Source organism: Saccoglossus kowalevskii, chromosome 2, assembly GCF_978046115.1.
Source record: "Saccoglossus kowalevskii chromosome 2, keSacKowa6.1, whole genome shotgun sequence".
NCBI lineage: Eukaryota > Metazoa > Hemichordata > Enteropneusta > Harrimaniidae > Saccoglossus > Saccoglossus kowalevskii.
The window spans coordinates 26,976,225-26,986,620 of record NC_140642.1 but is presented as its reverse complement, the minus strand read 5'-3'; the positions used below and the strand labels follow the sequence as shown (position 1 = coordinate 26,986,620).

Below are 10,396 nucleotides of genomic sequence, written 5' to 3'. Positions count from 1 at the left end.
TGACTTTAAATGCATCTAGTAGTGAGAAAAGATGTGTTATAGATTTGGTAAATAGAAAGATATTTTTTCAGATCTACAAAATTACAATAACGCGATTTGCTTTAATTACGTTACGTAATATTCTTCAATCAGCCAGGAAAAGTTCTTGAAGTTGTTTTAAGATATTAGGATTTTAACAACACAGAAGGGCAAAGGTTCATCATTGACTTGCCGGACGCCAAATGATGTGGCAAATAATAGTCAGCTGAAAGTACACTATTTTCTCGTATCACAACATCGAAACCTCATTGTATTGGATATCGCGCACATGATCAATGGTAAATTGTTTTATTGTAAGGTAGCATAAATGATATCTTGATTAGAAATATGGGCCACGCCGATCTACTTATACATAATTGGAAAAATCTACTACAGCATTGAATTGGATGGGCTCATTTTTAAGCATCATTTTTTGCCGAGCGAGCGTGGGCACAAGTCACACATGCAGTACATGTTTACTGTGAATTAATATTTTAATTACTTTGCCATGTATTCGGTCTTATATACCTGATTTATTTGCTAGTTAGCAGCTATTATGAGTTTTACACCAATTAAGTTTGTTATAAGCACTTTCATCTTGTTTGTTCGTCATCATATCATTCATAATTCTGCTTTATTCGCCTTCGCCTTCGCCTCCGCCTTCTCTTCTCCTCCTCGTCATCCCCGTCGTCGTCGTTCATGTTCAAGATAACTCCAGCAACTACACCGACAGCTATTATCCCAAGAGCTCCAATTCCAATTCCAATCAAAAGGTCTTCCACCTGTGTTCACGAAAACAGAAGAATGTTATTCACATTAGTACGGGTACGAATATTCTGACTAAATATATGGAATTACGGGTGCATTAAGTGCTAAATCACAATTTATTTTTCAGGAAATTCACAAAAGGCCATACACAATGACGAACACTTTAATGAAATTGTTCAACAATACGACTGTAAGGAAGTCAATGTATTAGCATTTTAATCAATTGCTTTTACCCAGCTGGACAGTTCCAAGGTAAAAACAAACTCTGTCAGAAAAAGCTGCCAAATGACACAACATTAAATTAATCAATATTTGTGCTCAAATAATTTTAGTTCATGGTTCAGAAATCTAGGGAACTGGGATTTTTATCATGGTAAATACAAAATATATAAATACTCAAACAATGCAACCAGTGGAAGTTAGTTCGGAGAATATAAATAAATAATTAAAAGTAACTTTATTGTCATTGGATTGAGACCAGTACCAATCGAACCTGAGTCCGGTTACCATGAATACGAAAATATGTGCGTTGATTTTGAGCTGGATTATACAAAAAGTTATAAAAGAACTAAATTCATTGAGTTTTTAGAAGCTTGCAAAGCCCACCAGATTTGGATATAAATCTGCATGCGGCTGTCATAGAGCAGGAATTGTGGGTATTTCGGTTTGCTTGTGAGTAGGATGATTCAAACCGTTATAACACATCTTTAGAAGGGTTCGCTTTTTGGACAAGGGTCAATCGATTATATTTTGGGAGTGATTTAGATCCGATTGTCGTAAAGATTGGAATAGAAAGATAATTCAAAAGGTTGTGGACAAATTGTCACAATTTCCCAGTGTCAAATCTAAATCGACTATGAGCGAGCCCATGGATGTATATGAAACTATGAAATCAGATAGGGAATACACATCAAACACGATCCTGTTATTCATAAGCATAAAAAGTGTCTTTATTCTGAGAACCCAACGGGATCAAGGAGCATTCAGTGGTATTGCTAGAGAGGATAACATTTTTCGTCGCGTCGTACAGTACTGTTGTATACTATATAGAACTGGCAGGTGCTTGTAAAAGAGTTGACTTAAAGGATTATGTCACCCGAAACATTGTTAAAATTTCAAACTCCAAGTACCAACAAATATTCACATGTAAAAGATCTTTAGCAAGAAAATATAATATGGATGACATTTTCTTAAATATGGAGGGGTTGTTCTTGACACGTGGACCAAGCGATTGTCATTGTGTAGCTATAGTGGAAATTCGCCTTCTGGCAGGTCTTTCTATATATGTGTGATAGTCTTTCAACAATGATTGGAACTTTTATGCACATTACATGTACGTCATTATAGGTGACCCTGGGTCATAGTTACCAAGGTTATAAATGTAGGAAAACGTGCTATGGTAACATGTAATTTGCAAGCTAAAAGCCAATATATAGCCCACATATTGGGGTTCAAAGTTCAAAGCGGAACAGGATGATGTAATCTGTATATCTATAACGCAACATTTATAATATTTATAGTGCATTGCGAAAAGGTGCCGGGCTAAAATTGGGTTGAAATAAACTCATTAAAATGAAGTGTATATTTTACAAGAATAGTAGATTAGCTAACGTGCCAGACGATAAAACATTTTATTATTTTCTGATTTTCTTTTTGTCAAATATAATTCGTTTAGCATATTTTTGACAAGAACTTTAAGATTTCTGGCTGACCCAGACACCTTGTCAGTCCCCCTCCCCCATAGTTAAAGTGTAGTCCTTTAAAATGAGTTATAATGTGTGGCATCGTTGTTGAAAAGTATGTTGGAATCGTCCCGGCAAATGTCAAAAACCACAGCAAGAATCCCCCCCCCCCTCCACACACACACAACTCAGCACTTTTTATTTCAGCTTATTTTGCTCGTAGTGCGTAGAATTATGCTACAATGTATATCATATCAATAGCTACAAATATAAAGACTAGTTAAATACCTGGTCGCTTTTAGACTCTCCGTATCGACACCATTGTGAAAAATGTTCGCAGTTATTCTATAGAACGTTATATTCAATGGGCCCCAATTTCTCCGTAGCCCTGGCGAGTATCTGTCGTGGTGGTAGAGGGGGCTTGTTTTTCGCGTCTTTATTTTTAATCCTCGCTTTACCATCGACGTCTTCAAGTCTGTCGCACTTCACGACAGCCTTGTTGTATTGTTTGCCTGATACGGAGAATACATATTGTGCTTTGCCACTGATACCAACTACTTCGCTCTCTCCCGTCAGGTGGATTACATTGCCGTTGCCAATGTATACAGCAAAGTGGTCGTACACTATGTGACGAAATGCCAACATATCGCCTACTTTATAATCGTATATATCAACATCATTGAGGTTGTTGTTAAAGGCGCCTGCAGCCATATTGTTGTAATAACGGTATGTTACAATATGACGTTCTGAAAACTGTGTTGAACCAGGCTACAACAGGCGTTTGTAATAAATCTGCGATAGTTAATACTTAACTCTTCATATCAGCGTAAACAAATACGAATGACTCGTTTATTATACGATTCCACTGACTGTACATGGCACAACATGGCACAACAAAGTAAATATTTAATTGAAATACGAATCGCATATTGAGGGATATTAAAGCGACAATAGTAATTGATTTGACTTTTTGAATAGGGGTCTGTAGTTAGTGTGTCTGTATGTTTGTGTGTAAGTGTCTATCCCCCTGATATCTCAAGAACTATATGTTGTTGTTTTTTAAGAAACTTGATGCATAGATGCTCTGAGCTAATGCGCAGATTTGATTAGGTTTGGGGTTAAAAATCATGCATATTTATTACGTAATTTGCATGACAGTCAGCTATTTTAAGCTGTACCATTGATATCTAAATAACTACTCATTGGATTTTGATGAAAATTGGTACATAGATTCCACTGATATCGTATTAATCCCAATATTTTTAATGAAACTTGCTCCATGGATGCATGGACATACCTGTTTAGTTTGGGTGTAAATCTGAGCATATTAATTACATGAATTGCATAACAATTAGTCAGTTTTCAGCTTTTCAATATATCAAGTATATCATCTTTTTTCAATAAATCTTTTTAAATAAATACACACAAGGCAACTAATTAGTTTAAACAATTATTGCATTTTAATAGGATTTGGTATATAAGTGCCTGGGAACAATGCATTAGTTTTGAATTGAAATTCGTACTAATTGCCGAAAATGCCAATTGTGCATTATCATCTCATTGCATTGAAATTTGGTTCGTAGATGTTCTAGGGTAATCCACAAACATGATTAGTTTAATAAAATTATTGTCTAATTATTAATAGCCAGTTTCTGTTATCTCAAAAAAACAGATTTATATTGAACTTGTAGTAGAGGTGCTCTGATATATATATTGGACTGAAGACCACACATGTTTAATCAAACGTATTTTCTGTATGTACTAGTATTTCAAACGTCAATAATGTGAATCACATTGTTTTCATGTTGTATAACTCCAATAGCAGACAAATATTAGTTGCCAAGCTTCTTGTTTGGAAGGCTAATTATTTGTTAATATGTCTCCAAAAAAAAGCTTAGAATAAACTCCCGTGTGTTTATTCTAAGCATTTTTTTTATTTGTTTTGTTTTACCAAATCTTATCGAAATATTGACACAATTGCATAATCAAAGTGAATCCACACAAGGCTAAATATACGGTGGCCCATATATACAATTAGTCCGCTACATGAAAGTCAGTCGACTACTTGAAAAAATCGGTCGGCTACTTGAAAATCGCGCTGCTATATGAAAATATAGTCGGGTAAACAACGTATTCATCTGTTTGTTAAATAAAAGGAAGTAAACCAACCTGTATACTTGAAACATCATATTTGCATGTGTTGAATGTATTGGCATGCTGGCTATAGGCTTTGAATGTAAACAGGTTACAAGTCAGTGCGCCATTCTAACCCCATACAACCACAAATTGTTACGACTCGTTACCAAAATCTACTGTACCGTGTATCACGTTGACATCACTATAAATCAGTTTCATGGCTTTACTACTACTAAGTTTAGCTTCACCTATAAAACGAGCGTCTTGCTGTCAACATATATCAGAGGGTTGGCGAGGGGGGTAGCTGATACAGGTTACAGAAAATTAAAAAGGCATTTTACGTTTTTACAAGACGATATTTGATTTATCTTTTAATCTTTGCAAATACGTGTTGACTTTGATGTGGCCTTCTTTTTCAAAGATGTTTTCAATGTCCATGATTCGGGGTTGTATCCAAGACTTGAAGAGTAATACACCACCCTTATATTGTACATGGTTATTACATCAAATTACCTGCTGGGAAATTTCTTTTGCTGGATTCGTTTTAGAAGAACCTCCAACAGCTTCATGCCACGCTTCAATTTGCGTATTTGTAAAATTCTGGCGGATTAGACAAGTCAAGTTTGGTTCTTGAAAATTTATGTGTATGATTTTATGATATGTGTTTGACATAGAAAGTAAAAAGGAATGTATTTCTAAGAGTGAATCATCGTCACCACTTTCCAAAATGAGACGAGTAATCCATGATACCCGCAACGATTTTTGTTGCAAGAAGATATCTTACATTCTAATACAACTTTTATAATAATTACCGATAACAGTTATAGGTCTGATCTTGTCTATTTGTAAACCCTGTAACAATTCAAAGAAGATTGTATCTAGGTATTTAACTTAAAGAGTGCTAGTGGAACATCACATAATATATTTTCAATGGCTTCATTTTTTATAATGAACGCCGTTGTGAATATAATTCGAAAAAAGGGTCTTTTTAGAGAGAAATTTGATTGCGTCTTTTGGTCATGAAATATTGTCGTATGGAGTGGATCTTATTGGTCCTATCCATCGAATTTTAATATTTTTAATATTAACACCTTGCCAAAATCAGTTACAAATTTAAGGACTTCCGATATTGAAATATCGCTAGAGATGAATAGTGTTGTATCATCGGCTACCTGCGGTATTCGCAGTTTTTTTGACCAATTACGAGTCTTAATTTATAATTAATTCCGTTTATTCTGTTATCAGATCTGATGTAAATTGCTAAAATTCCAACTACTAAGATGAGTGGTAAATCCGATATTGGGCAACCTTGTCGAATGCCGCGTTGCAAACCGTGATTGAGCACACGAGCACCATTACTTAATGTACTATCAAAATTGAATCTCTTCATTACTTTTAATAAGAATGGCCACTCCACAGTATCGGAAGCTTTCCGAAAATCTAAAAATAGAATGGCTCCTGAAATGATTGTATTGTACATTCAATGAAAGAGATGGGTTCGTGTAATGCTTGATTTTCGTTGTTAGTTGTGGACTTTTCATCTAAGTATATAAGTATATATCTATTTCATCGTTCGAGCAATTCTCAGTTGTGTATATTTTTCTATAATATAAGCATACCTAACAATTTAATATCGTTTTCACCTTCTCGCTTCTTTTCCAGACTGAGGAAATATTTGATTGGTCTGTCGCCCTCTACGGCCCATTTAACCCTGCTCTATTTTGCGCACCACGTTTTGTTTTGTGTTTTACCTACTCATATTCACTAAGAATGCTAGGATCCAGATTCTCATCTATTCATTTTTCGAGGACATTAAGTCTTAATTCAAGATGAGGTAGTAGTTTGCATTTACGCTGTGCGTGTAATTTAGAGAATGCTATGGGAAAAAAACTCGTATTCCCAAATTAAATCTGGTTTTGTGCAGCATAATCTGTTTTGGTTTTGTCAATTATTTCGGTAATTCCACCTTTGTAATTTTGAATCTTCAATAAGTTTACATTTGATTTCCAAATCCCGGGACCGCGAACATGCAAATAGGTGCTACGAATGGGCATTTATGTCGGTGATTAAATTTACCAAAGATTCACATCAGTGTTAGCTTTTCTATGCGAGTCTTTCACCCGACTTTGAGATAATTTGACATTCTGGTCACACATTGCAAAACATATACAGCAGACTCCTTTGAAATAGGGTCAAAAAATAGTAAACCAATATGATGCTTCAGCAAAATCAATGTCTAATAGTATAAATCATGGAGAATTCTGGGTAATTTATAGTGATGTGTGGTATGTTGGTCATATATTGTTCATGGTATGTTGCAATAAACACGTGATCTGTTGATACTAGTTCTGTTCTACTTACTATCTTCGTATATATTTACGGTTTCTGTGTTCACATATAAATGTGACTCAGTCCCCTTTTACATATAATTTTTGTAATTCATCTTGCATTAGGATAAATTTCTACTGAACCTCCCCTCATCTCAGATTCCTACGACCGACCCCCTTGGCGATAAATAATGAGGGATCCCTTAACATAGCGTAAGTTTTAATTTGATTTGAATATTTAACAATGTGTGAAACAACACGTGTGTCTATTTCACTTTAATTTTTCACGAGCAGAGTAATACAATTTTCATTGTAGTTTTATCGCAAACAGGAAACATAAAATACAAGAAGCTATCATCAGCTTCGATGACAACTGGAATATCGTAAGATGATTTCAATCTAGTGTGTCGATACGCATTTGGGAATGCTCGGTTCTCCAGAACTTTACAAATTAAAAAACTAAAAAGTTACTTCTGCTAAGTTAATGGGATTACGATTTCAATGATGAAATGACAATTTAGGACTAGTTACCAGGTTGAGGACAACTTTGGATGCAGGTAATTTGTTAGATAGCATCTATGATGTCATATCATAATTTAAGTATAATGGTATATTTCACAACTATACAATTTCATCTAGTCGTTCAGCAAGTTGTGACAGTTTGTCATTCTTTTTTAGCACACATGATGTTCTATTTTTTTTATTTCAGAGTAATGGTCCATCGCCAATTAAATGTGATGGTCCCCAAATAAGTACTCAAAACACGGTCACCTGATATTATATATAGTTATGTTTTTTGAGATGTGAAATGCAAAAGCAATCTGATTTATAGTAAACAGATATATTAGACTTGTGCTGTTTATATTGCTACAATAAACTGAACAAGACACACACAGTGTACGAAGTAAAGAAGGGACTTTTCATTGCAAAGCACTTGAAAGCAGGCTCTAAAGTACTCTAAACTGAAATCTTATAATAAGTTAATTAACTAATAAATTTTATAGAACACAATGAGGGAGGAAATTGATGGGTAAAATAGTTTTGAGCCACAGTCAGTTAACAATGAGGTGACGACATAGCATACAAATAACCGATAGAGGGCGCTAGGTAGCTGAAAGGAAACAAACTGCCCGTGGCTATAGCTAGTAATTACCCAAATGTATGTCATATGTATCTAAGAAATTTGTCATGTTTGCTGAACACATACGCACAAAGTTTGGAAGAAAGTTTTTTTTTTTTTTTTTTTGCAAGACTGCACCTGAGAGGAGTTTCCAAAGTTCCCCAGAACAAACTGATGTATGTGATGAATAAGTTAAAGAAAACTGGCTATATGATTCAATTTTAGTCTTAAGGGCGTGTTATGCTGTGATAACCAGTTTATAAGGTAAGCCCAGTTTATAAGGTAAACAGGATAAAGCCCAGTTTATAAGGTAAACCAAGATATAGCCCAGTTTATAAGGTAAACCAGGATAGAGCCCAGTTTATAAGGTAAACCAGGATAAAGCCCAGTTTATAAGGTAAACCAGGATAAAGCCCAGTTTATAAGGTAAACCAGGATAAAGCCCAGTTTATAAGGTAAACCAGGATAAAGCCCAGTTTATAAGGTAAACCAGGATATAGCCCAGTTTATAAGGTAAACCAGGATAAAGCCCAGTTTATAAGGTAAACCAGGATATAGCCCAGTTTATAAGGTAAACCAGGATAAAGCCCAATTTATAAGGTAAACCAGGATATAGCCCAGTTTATAAGGTAAACCAGTTACTCGTAGGCCGTTTCAATTACACTATTGACAAATAGATGGCATACACTTAGCTAATTATTTAAATTGCATGGATTGCAGCCTGGAACTAATCAGGTCCATGGTACCTTCTAGAACACTTATATGTACACACTTTCATTGGAATCTAATTTATGATTTCAGCTTTTATTTTGAGCTGAAACAAAACATGCCTTTAGAGTATCTTAGACCATAAATGTACCGTTTCTGAGACATCAATGGAAACCTTAAATATTCATGGATTTCAACAACAAAAAATACCCATGAGCACATATGTAACAAAATTCATTGAAATCTGTTGAAGGGTACTTTGAGATATCAGTGGAAAAGCTGAAAATTTGCCAATTATTATGCAATTAATATACACAAAACAGCCTGAAACTTGACAAATAAGTATGCAATTAATATGCAAGAATTTCAACCATATGTGTACAAAGTTTCAGCTAAATCCTATGAGTGGTTCCCGAGATGTCAATGAAACATACATACACACATATGATTGTAGGACGTTTCGACCCCAGTTATTTTCATGGAAAACGTTTCGACCGTTGTTGCTTTTCGTACGATAGTAAAATAGTTTTGGTTATGAAAGTTTTATGTGTTACAAGCATGCCATGTTTTTATTGCAATCAACTAAGGTAAGTTAGAGACATGCTCCGGAACATCATTTGTTAATATAAAATCCGGCCATTTTGAATCTGATCTGAAAAATATTGTGGTCTCATCATGTTCAATGTATGCACCAAATTTGAACAATAGCTGTCTATTTATGAACTTGATCAGTCGAAGCATGTGCAAGATATGGCTGGTTACGGAACAGACATACACATAAATGGCATATTCCACAATGCCCCATTTTAGACTGCACCCAACCAGGGACTAATTAACTCATTTAAAATATAGTACTGCAGATTACTGTAGAATAATTTATTTTCACTGAAGGGATTATTCCGTGTAAGTAAAATCCAGCGAATATACTTTTTTTCCTATATTTCACATTAAACTCATCAAAAATCAGTGAAAATAAATTCCATACAAAACGCCCAAAAAGCCTTTTCAGCGAAAATTAATTCCAGCGAAAATAAAGTATTCCACAGTATTTTATATAAGTTGGAATTAGGTGTGTTTTGTATGGAATTTATTTTTACTCATTTTTGACGAGTTGAATGTAAAATATAGGAAAAAAGATATATTCGTTGGATTTTATTTTCACTGAATCAGTCCTTCAGCGAAAACTAAATCCAAGCGAAATCAAAGTATTTTACAGTAACTCTACTATGAAGATGATCACATTGTGATAATCACAAGTTTCTAATCCAGATTTCCAACAGTTGACACATGTAGTGCTAAATGCTCCCTCTTTTCGAAATGCACAACATCAGTTCTTGAATACATCTTTCCTTCATTGATTTGACCATGTACCAATTATAATTCAGTTTTTGTTGCTCTGTATACATTAATTTTCCCACATGAGCAAAATATAAGTCACTGGTATATTTACATAGCGATTGAACTTGGCAATGAATGGGAAAACATAAAACAAAACATCCTGTAGAGCCACTCTCACAAAATCTCTGTTCATTGATCAGAAAGAAAAAAAGTATCTTTCAGACAACCAATGATCTTCCAGTAGTGCAATTTAGTGACCAAATGCATCCTTGGGTAAATTTTCGAAGAGCTCTGCCAAA

At 34.6% G+C, this 10,396-nt stretch overlaps 1 long non-coding RNA gene across 1 annotated transcript; it reads right to left on the bottom strand.

Moving 5' to 3' along the window:
• Positions 1 to 531: 531 nt before the first annotated feature.
• Positions 532 to 2,977, bottom strand: LOC146748628 (uncharacterized). The gene is made up of 2 exons (XR_014931402.1): positions 2,757 to 2,977; positions 532 to 800 (listed from the first exon to the last, which is right to left on the bottom strand). It is a non-coding gene; the product is annotated as an uncharacterized LOC146748628 (long non-coding RNA).
• Positions 2,978 to 10,396: the final 7,419 nt, after the last annotated feature.